We start from the raw sequence: 18878 nt of genomic DNA on the forward strand, positions 1-18878 counted from the left end.
CCCCGTCAATCATAAAAGCCAGAAATACTAATGAGAATACTTGAGAATAACAACGCTGTAGACCGACGCCTGGCCATTGTCGGTCATTTGATGCGTCACGACGAGAGGCCGGAAGGGTTCTTCTCTGGCGGCCTGACGTCAAGAGAAGACGCGGCCAACCATCCCTGACCCTTAAGAGGGTGATTGAGGAAGATGTTGGCCTCCAAGACGGAGACCTCCTGTCTGTCATGAGCGACAGAGTCGTCTGGAAGACCTTTATAGTGTCACCTGATGGATGACTGAACTGAAGTTGAACATTTCTTGTAGCAACTATTGATAAAAAAAACTAATTACAAAGTTGACGAAGATTTAAGCTTATCATATCCAAATCCATATATATATATATATATATATATATATATATATATATATATATATATATATATATATACATGTGTGTGTGTGGAGAGAGAGAGAGAGAGAGAGAGTTTCTGTTGTGTTTATGTCTGTCTGTGTGCTTGAACTTCCAGCATACCGGTAACTCAAGAGCCCCTTGGCATTGGGAAGACAAAGGTCAAGGTCGATTTTAGGCCCTTGTTTCGTTAGTGTGAAAGATTGTACATGTACTTGAGCTGACTTCTTAAGATCTTGGGTACCGTCCTCCTTCTATCAGGACTCCTTGCACTCGCTGCCCTACAAAAATATTTCTATCGGGGCTCCTTACACTTTCTGTGCAAGTGCAAGTGCAAGTGCAAGTGCACTTATCCCCGGTAGAAATAGAATGGTACCCAGGCTAGAGGCCGTCGTGAGTGCAAATAAAGTGGCTACAGACCTCAGACACGAAAAATAATTCAGCTAAGTGAAGGGAACACATCTTACGATGAGCTCTGCGGATTGAACTTTGGGTTTGTGGCAGACCAAAAAAATAGAAAATCTAACTACACATGTAATGACTATAAGATCGATTATTTCTAAAAGTTGTTCTTCTCACACTGCTTTCCAATTAGTCTCCCTTGCATTTTTGCGTGGCCGCTGGAAACATTTTCTTTGCTATTCTTTTAATTTTAGTTGGTGGGTAGCCGGTTTCTTCACCTGTAGCTTTAATTCTACCACCTGCTTTTAATAATACCTTTTGTCTATATTGTACACATGGGAAAGGGGTTCAGCTGACAGTCAAGAACATTACATTATGTATTTAGTACAATACAGCAGCTTTAAGATAACCTACCATGGATCGTGGCATGAGTTTCCTCTGAGTGTTCATTCGGACATCCATTGAAGGTAAGATAGGGTATTTGGCCCCAGTATTTTCAATGTAAGGTATATTAGACAAACCAAGTTAACTGGAGAAGGAATGTCCCATGTCGCAAAGCAGCCACGTGACGCGATGTGACCTGTCGTCATGTGACATCACAGGCGGCCTCACTTTTCTTCAACTCCTTTGATGGTAGGACACTTTTTTCGTTTGCTGCAATGATACCGATTCACAATATGGCGATAATACTATGCGTTTTATGACGAGTAATTTCACATTTTGCGTCTTATCTGTAGCTTAATAATGAGCTATATTTCGGAAAATACGATATACAAATTTACACGAGTTTCACGGAATTGCTAGTGAACATAGCCGGCGTGACATAGCAGTTACTAGAGACATAGCCAGTGTTCCAAGATTGCGTCGTTCGAACCGTCTGTGGATAGTCCTTTGTTCTACACTCCATAGTTCCGTACGAGCATTCATACGTCTTTCTGGGATGGTATTCCGAACTGTGAATAACCTGGCTTTATTTGCTAAAGTCACGAATTTGTGTAGAAAGAAGGAAACGATAAGGAACAACAGTTTAGCGTAATTCGAAAGAACATCAAATTTACCGTCATTGCTCACATTTCGGGGAATAGCTATAAACTATAAAGCTTTCAATCAAATGTCCACCACAGCACCCGTCATCTTTTTTTCCGAGCGACGCCGCATTAAACATTCAGTAGTAATTATACCACCGCTTCCTACTGTACTCAATCTTCAGTTTTCTCTCAGCCACGTTTTTCTTGTTAACAAAAATTACGGCATTTCCTTAGAAGACAGGCTTTTCATTGACGCCGTACTATAATTATAATTTGAATCGAACGACGACCGTGTTGGCGGGCAATTGAATTAAGCACTAGCATCTTCCTGTGGTTTACAATAGTACGCTGAAATCCAACATGGCACCGATGACGGCAAGTGAGAAGCCTGTATATGAAGAATTTCTTCACAACGTAAAATACTAGTAGAAAGATTTCTATCAAATGTCCACCATTCATTCGTTCACCCCATTCGCCATTTTGCCCGGGCAACGCCGTATTGAACATCAGTAGTAATTTCACCACAGTTTCCTACTGTCTTCGCTGTTTCTCTCAGCCACGTTTTTAGTAACAAAGGGCATTTTGATAGAATGACAATTTTATTTCTCATCGCAAGTATCTCCATAGTCTATATAGTCGCCCTACGGAGTAACGCACCAGCGTGACATATTGTTTGTTCGCATTGAGATTCAAAGTTTGCCGATAATACCACGTGTTATTTTACTTGAATGCGTGCAATTTGCATTTACTTGAGCTCTACGGAGGCGTTCTGTTTTTACTAACTAGCCCAAACAAGCGCACTATCCGTGATGAAAGTAGTACAAAGCTACGCATACAAAAGCTACTTGTCATGTTCACAATGTTGACAAATGTTTTTCAGATAAAGTATATTGACGCAAACAACAATGGCTGGACCATCATCATCATCATCATCACCACTTCACCCCTGGCCCCCTTGAATGTGTCTCAAATCAACAGTGAGTATTTCTTTACTTATTTTATTTCTAAACTAGCCAAGAATGTTATATATAGTTATTGATTAATTTATTGCATTATATTGTATTGTTTCTTGTTACGGATTCTCTGTATGTAAGTCCGCATTTCTGTAGGTTCTGCCGCTACCAGCCCAAAGCTGCCTAGGTAGACCCTTGTAATGACTTGTTTCATTGTCACTAAAGAAAGAAAGAATATTAATCCTTTGTTCGGTCTACCAAACTTTTGTATTGCATATTACCAGTACACCTATTCTCTATATACTATTCGCTATATCTATTTTGCTATACTCCCTACAACCTGCACAGTAGTGTAGGATTGAAGACACCACGTAATGTTAACGTTTCTAAAAGGCATCAAAATTAATGGACCAAACCCGAATGTCGGGGATCTGGCACTCTGGTAAAATGCTTTTGCACTGTTATACTGTTTAGCAGCCGATTTAGCCGATGTAGCCCATTTCCAATTACTAATCATCAATTAGGCCTGCTGTGGCTTGTTAATTAAATCCGGTAAATTTTGATTGGTTTTGTAAAAATGTAAGATTTTGCAAGACAGTAGGTAAGGACACTCACTCCGGTAGAGGTGTATATAATGTTGTTGTTTTTTGCTAAACTAAGAATCCCGACTTTGCCATGACAGTTAATATGTGTTTAACTAATAAATTACGCCTATTAGCTTTCAAAAGGGAGCGACAGCTAGCCAGAAATGTGTTTGAGAGGACGCAGAAGTGATTTCGATAATGCTGTACTTCTTCCCCCGCCCACACGTACAATGGTACAGTCTGGCCCCCTGTCCCCGGCCTACTGTCCCCGGCCTGTCTTCCCCGGCACCGCTCCTTACCCAGATGGCTAAAGCATGGTACCGTTATATCGGCATGCGTGTTAGCTTCGTTCCGCTAGGGAGCGCTTGTGCACGGTCCATTGTAAGTCCGCTGGTAGTAGTGATGTGTGTTCTCTCTCATGATCTCATAAGTGTTGAGTGAGTGCGCTGATAGTGATGTGTACAAAGCAATCAACAACCTTGTAGCAATTCCTGTGGACAATGCATTACCTCACTAGGAACACAAACACATCAGTGACCCTAACCTTTAATTTCCTCTGACCTAAGTTCGAGTACTCGTCGAACTGGTTTTCCCGCACGTGGCTTTGCCGGGTGTGCCGACGTTTTTAAGGTGAATAAAGTTCAAAGTTCTGCATGAGTCAGACATATAATATTCTTCCCGGCCATATAAAATTTGTCAGGACTTATTCGGGCGTCAAGCAGAGGAAGAACTATTTCTACCCACCGTCTCTATTCGGTTATCAAGCACTGAGGTAGGGCAAGGACGTTATATCAACGTCCTTGGATAGATATAGTATAGCCCTTTTTACTGGAGGTTACTGTGGGGAAAGGGTCCCCCTAGGGCCCCGTTATACCCCTGTCACATTATCCACGATCTTCAGGCGTATCGATTTAGATCGGCCATATTTAAGATCGACCGATAGGGTTGCGCGTATTTTTCACCTGAAAACCGTCCCTGTCACACATAAGCCATACTTTGTACCTTGTACTGTTGTTGTGCAATACAGTTACTATTATAAGCGAGGCTCGGGTGATTGCCGCAGACTCTTCGTCCGATCGATTTTCGCGTAATGTGACAGGGGTATTACCAGGCTGTTTTAGGGCAGACGAAGCTTAATTTGGTCGCCGGGATAATATTTCGCTTCCGGTAGGAGCTTTCCGCTGTAGGAGTTTAATTAGCCAACCACAACTAAGGATACATACAATTTTGTTTGCGAAGCATCAGCTCTAGCAGAAATTAGAATTGTCCATAATTTCGACGTTTTTGCATTTTGCGACTTGCAGCCGCAAAATGCCTTCTGGCCAGTGTAGTCGCCGTTGTGATGTTGAAATGAACGGACCTGTTCAATCCATGCCAAACATTTGTATACCTGTTAAAACAGGCATTTCTTCAACGTGTTCGCACTAGCGCAGTGGTAAAGTTTACGCATTCTAAACCAATGCACCCGGTTCGAATCCGGGGAGGTAGATTTTTTTCAACTTTTTCTTTTCTTTTTTACATCCATTAAAATACTAATTTTTACATCCACTTGGCCACACCAATTTGTTTCTTTGGTTAACGGATTCGCCGCTTCGTTTTTTTGCCGAATAGAAATAAAAATTAAAAAAAAAAAAACTTAAAAATGCCCCGCAACAGAGCTCACTCAAAAACAGGCAATGTGTAGTGAAATTTGCTGCAGTTCACGCAAATTTTAACAGGTGGCGTCTAGATCTGCTGCAGTTCAGGCACATATGTGAATCTCTCCATGCGCCAATATCAGGTTTAGTTACTCTGTTCTATTTATATGACATTCTAATAACTAGAAGAAAACGTTCACACACGCAAACATTGGCAAAATGCCAGCTTTTTTAAAAGCACTTGTTTTTTTACTTCCCTATCATGAGTATACGTGTATAGCTATAACGTCCATTTCATATCACGTGATCTTTTGTCTTTTATGTCCTTCAGCATGTCCAAACAACAGGAGTTCATCTGTGGCCTCTCACACAAGGTGACCATAGCAGTCCTCCCCAGACTGAATATGGATGAGCTGATGTTTGAACTCAACAGAAGGATTCAAAACTTGTACCAAGAGAACAGCGTCAAGGACAGGCTGGTCAGTATCCTTATGCCTAGGTTACACATAGCCGAATTGGCTCCCCGACTCTCTCCCGACTATGTTTAGGAGTGATTCGGGAGCTAGTCGGCTGTAGTCGGCTGGCGTTCGGCTGAGTCGGCTGCGTTCGGCTGGGCGTTCGGCTGAGTCGGCTGGTGTTCGGCTGCTCCATCCGAATGTTTTGACCATTTCAAAACATTCGGCTCTGAACGGCAACTCTGGAATGGGTCGGCTGGTGTTCGGCACGGTCGGCTAGTGTTCGGTTGGTGTTCGGGAGTAAGTCAGCAGTCAAATTAAATATTAACCACGCCATAAACATTGCTAATTTACTGCCAGATTGTTTCCAACTTACCAATGATTCACCCCAAGACCTTAGACAAATCTCTGCTAACTCATTCCCAAGCAAAAAGACTATTGCCAGAACGTAGACGAATCACTCCCGAACTTCACACGACCGACATCCAGCCAAAAGCAAAAAGACCCATAAATGCCGCACTGGAACTATATGTGATCTAAATTTGATCTCTTGGTGATGTTTACAAATAGAACAAAGGGCATTCTTGATTAAAAACGAAAATGAGCACTCTTTTGAAAATCGCTGATTAATATATCTATTTCAAGTCGAAAAAGGGTCGGCAATCGGTTGGGGATCAGTCAGGAGTGATTCGGCAGTCTGCGGCTAGAGGTCGGGATGGTTGGGAATAGGTTAGTTAGCATTTGGGACACAGTCGGGAGAAAGTCATCAACTGGTCGGGAGGTGTTCGGGACATGTTCGGCACTAAAAAATAGGCGTGGCCTAAACTGGTCAGACTACTCCCGTACTACTGCCGACTTGGGTCGGCTAAGAGTCGGCTAGTGTTCGGGAGCCAAAGTCGGCTATGTGTAACCTAGGCATAAGGGACGTGATGTTGGAGGAATACCGTCAGCTGGAAAGGAATTCAGAAGTGTCTGAAAAAGAACAGGATGTGATGTTGGAGGAGTATGGTCAGTTGGAAAGGAAGTCAGAAGTACGCATGCCTGGAAAAGAACAAGAGACAATCATTATGCAAAAGAATACCCCAAAGGCGTATTTAGAAACAATGCCAGCAGAGGCATTTACTTCTGACACCTCACTACAAAGTTCTGGATTAGACATTGTGAACAGCAAAAACAACGATAACAGCAAGAAAAACAACGATAACAGCAACTAAGATGTTACTATGGCAACTGAGGATGGCGCAGATAAAGGCTATCATGATGAGCTTAACATGGACACTCCTACTTACAGCACACAAGTCCCTGATGCAGCTAACTCAACAAGTGAACATCATGCTGATGACAGAGGGACTGGTTTGATTTATGGTCAGCATAAGAAAAGTCCAAAAGTGAATATTGAGGAGGCGCCTCCCGCTTCTTGTAAACCGACCCCAGACCGGACATGTAAGAACAGGGTTCTTTCTGATAAGAACTCTGAAGAAAGGTGTGATGTCCGCAGACGTAAAACATCGAATGAACGTGAATTCTCCCAGCATAGAAAACGACACAAAGGAGAAAAGCCTTTCATGTGTGGCGAATATGGTTACAGGGCATTCTGCAAATGTCGGCTTGTCGAACACATGAGAACACACTCCGGTGAGAAACCGTTCAAGTGTAACCAATGTCATTATCAGGCGTCATGTAAAAGGTGGCTAGTGGAGCATATGAAAAAACACAGTGACAAAGAACCTTACAGCTGTGACATATGTAAATACAAGACCTACAAAATGGCACACATGGAGAGACATATGATGTACCACGCTGGTGTGAAACCCTATAAGTGTGAGGAATGTGACTACAGGACAGTAGCAAAGTCCGATATTATCAGACACGTGAGGCGTAAACACCCGTGAGAGATACCTCACATGAGTGTGACTACAATTTGGCGGTAGCGGGAAAGACTGGTGCTACCGTGAATTCAAAACCACCGCGAAAAGCGATGCACTGTAGTCTCTTACTGCCATGGGAAAATGTTCGCGGTGGTTTAAGTTCGTGATGAAGCGGCCACCACGAAAACCGAAAACATTAAACCACCGCGAAAGTTTCTGCATTTACAGTATTATGAAAGGGACAGCCTCGTCAAGCATATGAGAAACAAGCACAAATGAACAAAAATAAATCAGTTTCAACTTCCGTAAATGAAACGTCGCGATCATTTCGTGCAACAATGATTGATGGAAAACTAATTACTAGTATGCGTTTGTCCATGATACTTTGTTCCTGAGAACGTTTTCTTCTAAAACATGAATTTGTAGTTGACTTCTAATGATTTGGCATAAAGTTTGTGTTTTCGTATGTATTAACAATCAAGGGAGTAAAAGTACAACGAATGTAAACAACCGTTGACTGTAGTAGTAGTCAGATGGGAAGTACTCTTGTATTGAATTTTGTTAACATATATAATAGTATAACAAACTGTGTGTTTCAGCAAGTGCCGACTGCAATAAAGCTGAACTCTGGCAAAGCTTCTGTAGTCATGTGTTGATATATTAGGCCACAACGAGTAAATCTTTTGGATATCAGCGCACTGCGCATTAATGTTTGCCTGATTTCTTTTTCTGCATTTTTCTGGAGAAAAGGCCAGCAAAAATTTTGCTAAACCATAGGACTAAACATCTTGTCCATTCTATCAGCTAGCCTTAATTTGTCTTATCTTCACCTCCAGTGAGCCTATAAGAGACAATCATCGCCATTTCAGTTATGTTTTAGTGCCATTTTATTGACCATGAGACCCGTTACCATCGAGAGCAGATCCTCTGACAAGCATAAAATTCTGATTGATCAGGGACGTTACTGGTTGACATGTAACGTTAGCCATTTTGCATTTTGCGACTTGCAGTCGCAATGTGTAGTGAAATTTGCTGCAGTTCACGCAAATCTTAACAGGTGGCGTCTAGATCTGCTGCAGTTCAGGCACATATGTGAATCTCTCCATGCGCCAATATCAGGTTTAGTTACTCTGTTCTATTTATATGACATTCTAATAATTAGAAAAAAACGTTCACACACGCAAACATTGGCAAAATGCCAGCTTTTTTAAAAGCACTTGTTTTAGAACAGACTAAAATCAATGCAAGCGTCATCCATAAGATTATTGGCCTAATATTAGAATGGAATATGCAGAAAGAATGCCCTATCCCCCTAGCTAGGGTATCTTTTTTGGATTTTTTGTTAACCATAAATCTTTCCATCACAACACTTTCTGCATTAAACCACCTCGTATCTCCCTCCCCAAGATGCCAACACAGTAAAACACCACACACTGTTTAGGGGGAGCCGTCTGCTACAGGCACGCCACGGTATGGAATTTAATGAAAAACTCAATTTTTTCCTTCCGCTGAATACACAATAGTATATCGAAACAATCAGCAAAGTACAACTTTCAACACATGAAAACACTCCGAGATTACTGTAATAACAGTCGACACAAATATGAACTCGGAAGAAATGATCAAGTCAAACTGACTAAATTGTTTGCCGGCTACGCAACCCCCAAAAAAACCTTCCATGACAAAGGCCAAAAAAATAGGGGACGTACACCAGAGCCCAATGCAAACCATATCTCCTCTGGGATTTCTTGCTAAAATTAAACAACGAAAATCTCGAGAAGTTCTTCCGTAGTAGCTGTCGTGCCTGGAAGCAAGGCCTCGAATGAAGAATCAACCTTCAGTCCTCCTTTTGTCTTCTCACAGCACCTGCTGTCCACCTGTTCTCATTAATCAACAGTCACCTGTGCATAACTCAAACACACAATGTGTTAATGCAGAAAGTGAATTTCACGCTAATGACTTCGTCAAACGCTAGAAATTAGTATTTTCTGCATTAAACCACCTCGTATCTCCCTCCCCAAGATGCCAACACAGTAAAACACCACACACTGTTTAGGGGGAGCCGTCTGCTACAGGCACGGCATCTATTTTTCGATCGATCAAAGAACGGGAAAAGAAGGGAAACATTGAAATATTAATTCAAAGTACCTAAACACCTAAAGAAAAAGAAACTGCCAATCTCGCTCTCAAAATTTCTCTAATGTAACCGTCCTTCGCTCGTCCATTTTCAATGCCTTTTGAACATTCTGTCTGGGATGCCCTCACACGCAGCTGCAGTGGCTCCGCCTGCTCTCAAAAATGTCAACCGAAAACTGAAACATCATCAACAGTCTTTAACAAACACATTACTAGTTCTCTTAGCACTAGTATAGGGCAGTTTTCCTGAAGGTCTCAGCTTTAAGCCCAGATCTGGAATTACTTAGACCCCTAAAGACTGAGATAAAGATCTGAAGTGACATCAGTGTGACATAACTTACAATACTTCTCCAACATAGCAACCGGGTAAGTAATCTTATCAGTCCTGGCAAAAGGAACTTGTGATTACCTCCTCTGTACTGACCAATTTTACTGGAATGAATAAAGAAAAGTTAATCTACAAACACAATATCCTGGTTGCTTCATCAAACCTGCGAAAACGTGCATACGAAACAAAAATCAAGGTCAATGTACTCACAGTATCCAAATCATCTTTGTGTCCATGTACAGTCATCAGTTTACTAATCTGGTGTCATCACCTCTTTCCTCCTTCCCTAGCATACGTTTAAATGCATTACCTGCAACCTTATTAATTGTAGGTGAAACGAATCCTGCCTGAAAATGCGCTCACCTAAAAAGCTTTCTCAACCGCTGCAAGAGAAACAGTATTCTGCATAACTTTAAGCAAATCAAAGCGACATATAAAGGCTCTGCTGGAAAAGAGACGATCTTCCACTGTCCCCTCGAGCTCTGGTTGGCAAATCTACCGACGGTAGCTCAAGTTGTCCGCTAACGACATCTGATATGGATGCTGGATTCTATCCATGTCCTTCCAAAGTCAATCGTTCAGAACATGTGGAACGGAATATAATAGTTAATATCAAATTAGCACAAAAGCGAACCATATCAATTGATACACATTCTGTCTTGAACATATATTTGCTGTGCTGTTGCACTTGTAAACAAACTACAACAAAATATCTAAATACATGTAAACCTTGTTGTACTGTATACTCAACCTTCAATGGAAACAAAAACATTGAAAACATGTTCGTGCAAACATAAACAAGAAATCACTTCTTCATTTACTGGCCCCGTACCTGCAAAAAAAAATTCATACCAAAGTGATAAACCATGCCGCAAAACACCGAGGCCAGGTACCTCCAGAGATACAATACTCTGATACAACCAGAAACAACTGTTTCCTAACGGCCAAGTGCCTAAAGCACTTCTCAATCAGCCTGCAAAAATAGCTGAATTTCCAAGAATGAGGCATATTGCTCAAACTCACTCTCAAAAACAAATCTACAGATTAAATCAACAGTACAGTAAATACTCCACGTGTATTTTATTAGCACTTGCAGCAAACACGCCTTCGAGCTGAACATAACTTCTTGTCCAATTCTGTACACTTTTCAAAGGATAGACTAAGCAAATACTCCGATCTTTGCATCTCTGTGACCAAAATTGGTATTCTTACTCAATCATCTTACAAATAACTTCTCCGTAGGCAATCTACAACATCAATAACAAACTTGTCAAAATACATGCACATGTGTAAGCAACTTGTACCTGGTATCTTGTACCTAATCCTTGCAGCAAAATGTGACCTGTTCATACTGAAAAAGTACAATATAAAACAAATTACAGAATATAACAAACACTCTGATATCATCCCAACCTTCCTCTTCAGGATGATAACATGGCCTTCCATTTGTGAACCTTGGAATTGCAGGTTCTGAAGCAACATCATAGTGAAAGAAATAATTGTTAGCTTACTCAACACATTGAATAATGTTTCATAGATACATGCAGAAAAATGTCAATTGCAATGTTTAGATTACCAAGTTCTATGAAATCTATCCACTCATAGATCAATACATGTACACATTTCTCCACGCAAGCTCTTGTCAGATATGACTTCCTGCCAAAACAAGGATAAAACGCCACATTCTGGGCATTGGCAACAAAACATAGCTGATCTCAGTAAACGTCCTCTCCAAAACATGAGGTATTCCTTACCACTCAACGGGCATATAAAAAATGGCATGAAATCTCCGGGCCATAATCGGCCTTCCAAACACATTATCAGTGATCTTCCTCTCCAACTCATGTGGTTATTCTTACCACTCCATGGCCATGGCTGTACAAAAACGGCACAAAATCGCCGGGCCATAATCGGCCTGCCAAACACATTGATCTCAACGATCATCCTCTCCAACACATGTGGTTATTCCTTACCACTCCATGGGCATACAAGTGACGGCATAAAATCGCCGGGCCATAATCGGCCTGCCCAACACACAGTGATTTTCCTCTCCAGCACAAGTGGTATCGCTTACTCCTACATGGGCATACAAAATGTGAATCAATGCCGGGCTCATCTGCCCCACCGTCTTCACCATTCTCTGGGCGTTCAGCTTACGGCATACCATTACCGTGCTCGAGTCAACTGTGGTTTAACAATATCAACATCTGTGGAAGTACTCATCAAAAAACACATTATCTGCACCACTGTATAATAGGTTAACCAAAGTACTGTAGTCAAACAACATCAATGCAGAGAACATATTATCTGCGACTTAAACATACACAAAAATGTAACTACATTCTCACTGTCTTAACACTTAACGTGCCATCCATCTGTGCAAATAAGATTTAAAAATCATCATTGGGATATGTACCATCGTGAAGTGTCTCTAAGTGCTAGACCAGCGGCAGACAACACATCACCTAAAACATATCAAAAATTACAGGGCTCATGCATATCAAATACGGCGTAAATTACCATACAAATCTGCCTGCTCAACACATGAAAAAACGTGCCAAATCACCCTGTAAATCTGTATGCTATTTGCAGACAACAGAACACCTGTGCCAAATATCGAATACATGTACTGCATCATGTACTGAACCATCACCATGTACAATGTAGAACTGTGTGATCTATGCTGACAAAGTACCATCCTCATCATTATTATTTGAGCATGTCAAAAATGAACAACAATATAAAATTGGACCAACTTACGTGCAGGACAATTGTGATTGTCTCTCCTCCATTGAAGCCGTGGTCATACCTAGCATGCCTCTGGCAGGCAGGCACACACGTCCTAGCTCTTCACAGCCATACCGGAAGTGAAAAGAGACTCCTCCCACTTCCGCCTGTGGCTGTGCTCCCGTGAAACCCCAGTTACTTTGAATCCAGCTGCAGTACTGGCCGAAGAACTAATGGCGGGCATATATCAATGCCGAACCTGCAACACAAAGATAGGGCGGGTATGACCACGGCTTCAATGGAGGAGAGACAATCCCAATTGTCCTGCACGTAAGTTTGGTCCAATTTTATATGTCTCTCTCCATTTCCGCCGTGGTCATACCTAGCATGACTTCATAGCAGAGGCCAGTACTGATTAACCAGAGAGACAAAAAAGAAATTGTTGCAGAACATTCCAAATGTCAAAACAAAAGCCCAGTTAGCTGCCTTCATCATTACTTTAGACAGAACCCTGGCTGTGTAGGCAGTAGAGGTCGGAGCCCTCCTAAAAAAGTGTCCTGTGAAAAGAAACATTGGATCCAAATCTGCTAGATGCAGATAGAAAACTGCACAGCATTCCAGAGCTGAGAAGCTCGCAGAACAAGCCATGTCTGAAAAGAACGGAATATTCATATTCTATGAAAAAGAGCTTGCAAACACAAGGCATAACACCTTTAATTAATAGCCCAAAACAAGTACAGGGAATGCTGATTGGCGAAGACCTTGTTGGTCATTTACTTGTATATGGAAAAACCATAACCCAAGTGTGAAAAAGAGGTCGTTCGATCCATTTTGGTGAAGACGAAGACGTTCTATTCGCATCTGAAAATGCCAAATGTTGGACTCTTCCTACCGAGTCTCAGCATGGAGTCTCAGCATGGGATCTGGAAGAGAACTATTTCAGGCGAGCACCTGTGGAGCAAATTCAACGCCACAGGAAAGCACCAGCCTGACACGCTTGGTCAGAGGAGAATTCAAATGAATATAAAATGTGTACTCTCGTGCTGGGTACCACCTGATTCATTCAAAAAGAAAAAAGATGAAAAGGAGGAATAAATCGACTCAATTTTACTCAAATCTTCATAACAGAGACAGAAGTCCTATAAAACTTTCTCTGGCAAGAAAGTAAATAACGTTATAACACATAAACCGCCTTGACCTGTGGGCAAGGAACTGGGCAAACCGTCAAAGGTTGCTATGGGAACGTGCTGTAGAAACGATCCGGGAAGATCGAAGCACACGCCTGTAAGAAAAACAGCGGAATCCTTGTGAAGTAACGCGTGAATACGGAACGACCCGAAACTCTGTGAAGCCGCCTACCGTTTCCAGCAAGAGCGGTAAGTATAACTGGCCGGCTGAGTACCTGAAATGAACGCACCAATCATTAACGGTTAATGCCGTAACAAAAAGTACTCGTCCCACTGTGTGGGTGAACAAGAAAGCCCATGGCTAAGAGTGCAAAATCGAAACACGTTCGAATGCTGTAAAAGTCGTCGGAGATGACCGGTACCGTACAAGGTAACGAACACGCTAACTCGAAAGGCGAGTATGGATGCGCTACTACGGAAGCGCTAAAATCCCGTCTGCACAGACGAAAACCGAAACTGACGGCTGGCGTAGCCCACATCAGAAAAACTACAACGGTATACAAAAAACCATGGAAGTAACCCGGGTAAAAAAGACAAAGGCTCGATGAAACAACGCGGCAAAGACAATGTGTTGCACGTCAGAAGACGAGTCACTCAAGTGCGAGAGACGCCATATTAAAAATACACGCAAAGTCTGACCTAAAAACAGCGCCATGTAGCGATTGTCGCATGAACTACAATGGACATGTAACATACGCGTTGACGGCAGACGAATGTGATGTGGTCAGGATGAGCTAAGCTTGAACTTGGAACACGACGGACGAACAAGAGATGCTTGAACAAGGCCTATTTGAAAGGCAGCCTATCTAGTCCGTCGAGAAAAGAATGTACCACAAAGGTCTTTCATTCATACACTCATAAGGCACACGGCTTGTGATGATAATGGTAAAAAGATTAACACGTAAACAGCTGATGGCGAAGTCCGACCTAACACCACGTTCCAAAGCGGCCACCGCCGTAGCGGTAAAATATTCAAAAGGTAAAATATTCAAAAGAAGCGTGAGACTTCCTAACACCCGAGGTCAACGCCTGGCTAGCCTACAAAAAAAAACGGCGAAAATGCGCGTCTAAAAGACCCGAAAACAAATCGAAAACTGGTACGCGAGAGCGAAAACAATCGAAAACATACATCAGCGAAAAGAAACTCAAGTAACATACCAAGTAACGAAAACCGCGAAGACCTAAAATGGTCAGACAACTCTGAAACAGCGGAAGCTGCTTGATCAGCTTGAAACAGAATAACCAAGGAGCTTTTAAGAAAAGTCGAACACGATGGCGATCAACGCTAACGTAGCCACGAAAATTTTACATGACAGTGACGACGAGTGACCCGAACGAGAAATATTACGGAAAGTGCGCTCAACGATCCATTCCAATACATTTGCATAAAAATGCTAAGCAACCTGGCGATCTAAGCCAAGTAGTAACAGCAAATTTTGCATAACAGTCAACAATAAACAGCGGAGCGAAAACAATGGGTTTAACAAACCCTCATTTACCTCTAAAGAGGCTTAGCATGGCTCCATACTGGAAGTACTGGCAGTAAAACAATGAAAACCACATAACTTTACTGCATAAACTCTCCCCATGGAGAAACATTTTTCCAACCCTACCTGGCACAATCATGAACGTACTATAACGTTCTCAGTAAACAAAGAATCAACAACTCAAGAATTTGAGAAAATTCATGAACGGTATGAAACGGATTACTTTAAAAACTTGGCAGAGACGTCGCTACGAGACTGCCAGCGTGAGAAAAATCCTCGCCAAAAGGCACTGGGTGCCTCCTACGGTCATTTTGACCCTGTTAGACGGGATTGAAGTATTAAAAAAAAACACCGCAAAAAGTCATTTGGGCGAGTATAACACGCACCATGAAAGTGAACAAAAACATACCTCAGCTTGACGCCTATGGTTAGGCACGTTGCTATAGTCCTGAATTGGACTTTCCACTCACCTGCAGCATGGCTTGGAATACACTTACCTACCATCGCTGCATTCGGTGCTTGTGTCCGCTCAGCGGAAGGCGCCCTGGAACCGTAGACGATTGCAGCGCCAGTCAGGATGATTCTATGTGGCCTAGGCCTGCAGTCTCCAGCAGCATGGCTCATAACGGCCCTGCGTACGTCTTGATGGCGGTCTGCCAGCTGAGCAAGAAACGACGGCTGAAACTAGTCACACTCCCGGTCTGCATGCCGGCTGTGTGAGAATCGTCGGGCTCCGAAAAGGCCGCACTACATCTCAGATATATTCTCGTGTCCGCTGACACCTGATACATGCTGCTGTGACCCATGACCAAATTCCGAGGAAGACTGGTTGGAATGGGTTCTCTGCTGTTGTGTCCCAAAGGTGTCACATGGTGCACCATTATTGTGTTGGCAGCACATCCGCGCTACCCTGCCGAAGTGGGCTCGGTGGAACTGCAAACGTCTCCGCCCAGGCAGGAATGTGGTGCGAGCGTAGCTCACCTGAAACACTTTCATAGCAATGTATGCACGTGGATTGGGACACAGCATTTAAACACTTTCAATATAGTGACGACAAAACAGCACTCAGCTTCTGTGCATATGTCGCTCGAGGAACGAGCAAAAACACCCTGACGTGAAACTAATTTGAACAATGACCAGGACTCAAACGAGCTTGCTCACCTGGTAATGAAGGATAATGAATCATAGACACTCCGTGACTACTCAAATACCCATCTGCTTCCTGGCTCCGTGTCGGGAAACGAGCCCCGGTCTCCCGCGTGACAGGCGAGGATACACGCCACTATACAAACACGGAAGTGGAGCTGCTCAAGTAAAAATACTGCGGGAAATTTCCGTAAACACATATCGGTCACAAGACGGGGCGTAGTGAGGACTACGCGCGGCGACAGTATGCCGCGGAAACAAACTTACCTGATAAAAGGCGGAAGGGCCCGCGGGCGGTTGGAACATGCTGCCGAAGCGGTCGAGGAGACGAAGCCTAGACGTCGCTGTAAACAAACCGCTGATAACTACTACGAATACCCGAAAAAACGCGGACACGGCTCGACATGTTGGTGAACGATGACTCTCTGAGCGACGTGCCGCTCTCCTATTAAACCGCCGCGGGAAACTCTGCCGAAAAACGGTCGGTCAACCGCACGTCAATAGCATGGGAGGATGCTGGTCATTCCACTCCTGCGGAGCCACGGGTGTCCGCCCACCTAGTAGTAGCTCGTTGTGCTGGCTACTCTCCGGAAACAAAGAGACTCGCACAACGCCAACAAGCGCTCAGCTTCGCTCGAAGATTCCAGGGGCGAGGGGGCGGATGCGTGCCTGGACATGTTGCCCGTCACACGTGTCGGAGCTGCGTAAGATTTGACGCGACCAAACCTCCTCACGCACGAAAAAAACACTTCCAAGAAGTGTATTAGCAAAGAAACTAAGAACTTAGAGACTAGACATGTCTATTAACACTCAAACGAAACTTGTAATAGAAGTAAACGCGAAAAAACGCGGAGCTAGAAACGCGTGTGTGTGACCTGCGTAGCGAGAAAAAGAACTGGGGTTTCACGGGAGCACAGCCACAGGCGGAAGTGGGAGGAGTCTCTTTTCACTTCCGGTATGGCTGTGAAGAGCTAGGACGTGTGTGCCTGCCTGCCAGAGGCATGCTAGGTATGACCACGGCGGAAATGGAGAGAGACAACTGCTGTTTGCACGGTTATTTGAAGAATCACCACGTGCAGAAGAATCACCTGGTCACAGCAGACTATGTGCCGTCTGTGCATGAATATGTAAGACTGTCTGAAATTACCATGCATGTACGCAAACTCTATCCAAACTTTCTTTGCCCTTTATTTCAGCAATATCAATGACAATATAGAATCACCAATTGCAGAAGAATAACCTCCTCACAGCAGACAATGTAAGAGCTGTAGATGAAAACAGACGTTGTGCAAATACGATGTAAACATCCATATACCAAAGTCCTTAATTATCTGCGTCTTTATTACAGAAAACATGTTGTAGCATCACCATGTGTAGAAGAATCAGCTGTCCACGACAGCCAGAGCACTTGCTGTGGATAAATATGACAGACGGTGTGAAATTATCATGTATATAGGTATAATGGAAGCCAATCCTTTACTTGTTCCTTTATTTCAGTATACTAAAATGTAAAGGACGATGTAGAATCACCATTGTCTACCTGCTCAACGCAAACAACACATTTTATGTACTACTATATAGTGGAAAATATCAAAGACAGTAGCAAAGAAAATCAATGCAGACAACTAATTTCATGGTTTGAAAAATACCTAGTGTCATAGTACGTCGTAACTCGACAACATTAAGGTCTGTACCTTCGACGTGCGCATCAGGTGAACTATGCGGATAACATTGCCAGCGCCACAGCTGGGGCAGTTCAAAAACGGCGTTACATCAACGAGAAATGCTGTCAGCTCAAAGCAAACTACACATTAACCGCACCAGTTGACGTGCATTTAAATCAACATCGGTGTAAACACCTCTTGAATAACTCTCTGCTCAAAGCAGAGAACCTCTTACCTATATTACCATGATTAGGTCAAATCGAATTCAACACTGACAACATATTACCTTAACCATTGTGTTTAAGGATACGACGTATGGGCAAAATTCCAAAGCTCCATGCTTGTCCATCACTGCGTCAGCCTCCAGAATTCCGCCGATGTGTCCTTTTCGTTGCCTACAAGACAACCTTGAAACTTGCGACAGTGACCTCGAATGGTTACCTTTGTTGAACACTAAAATCCAATGCAAACAATATCTCCTCTGGGATTTCTTGCTAAAATTAAACAACGAAAATCTCGAGAAGTTCTTCCGTAGTAGCTGTCGTGCCTGGAAGCAAGGCCTCGAATGAAGAATCAACCTTCAGTCCTCCTTTCGTCTTCTCACAGCACCTGCTGTCCACCTGTTCTCATTAATCAACAGTCACCTGTGCATAACTCAAACACACAATGTGTTAATGCAGAAAGTGAATTTCACGCTAATGACTTCGTCAAACGCTAGAAATTAGTATTTTCACTGTAGTCTGCCTTGATACTAACATCGTGTAATTAGTTGGGTAATCAGTGCCCCTGACCCCTAATGACCTCTGACCTATGTTCGAGAAAGTCGAGTTTTCTGGGTAAGCCACATACTTCTGTTGCCTGACTTGCGACTTCTTCGGGCATCAA

General features: G+C 42.9%; 1 protein-coding gene and 2 long non-coding RNA genes across 3 annotated transcripts in view; 1 reads left to right on the forward strand and 2 right to left on the reverse strand.

The window, feature by feature from the left end:
• The first annotated feature begins 2762 nt into the window (after nucleotides 1-2762).
• LOC118406402 (zinc finger protein 39-like) overlaps nucleotides 2763-18878 on the forward strand; it is an 18230-nt gene continuing 2114 nt past the window's right edge. The window contains exon 1 of the mRNA XM_035806443.1: nucleotides 2763-2798. The gene's annotated coding sequence lies outside the window, so the exon portion shown is untranslated. The remainder of the gene's footprint in view (nucleotides 2799-18878) is intronic.
• On the reverse strand, nucleotides 8755-18726 carry LOC118406417. Its single transcript, XR_004830036.1, has 2 exons — nucleotides 18280-18726; nucleotides 8755-11133 (listed from the first exon to the last, which is right to left on the reverse strand). It is a non-coding gene; the product is annotated as an uncharacterized LOC118406417 (long non-coding RNA).
• LOC118406415 lies at nucleotides 13556-17362 on the reverse strand. The gene is made up of 2 exons (XR_004830035.1): nucleotides 16597-17362; nucleotides 13556-16172 (listed from the first exon to the last, which is right to left on the reverse strand). It is a non-coding gene; the product is annotated as an uncharacterized LOC118406415 (long non-coding RNA).

The sequence above is a fragment of the Branchiostoma floridae genome, chromosome 19 (genome assembly GCF_000003815.2).
Source record: "Branchiostoma floridae strain S238N-H82 chromosome 19, Bfl_VNyyK, whole genome shotgun sequence".
Classification (NCBI taxonomy): Eukaryota; Metazoa; Chordata; class Leptocardii; order Amphioxiformes; family Branchiostomatidae; genus Branchiostoma; species Branchiostoma floridae.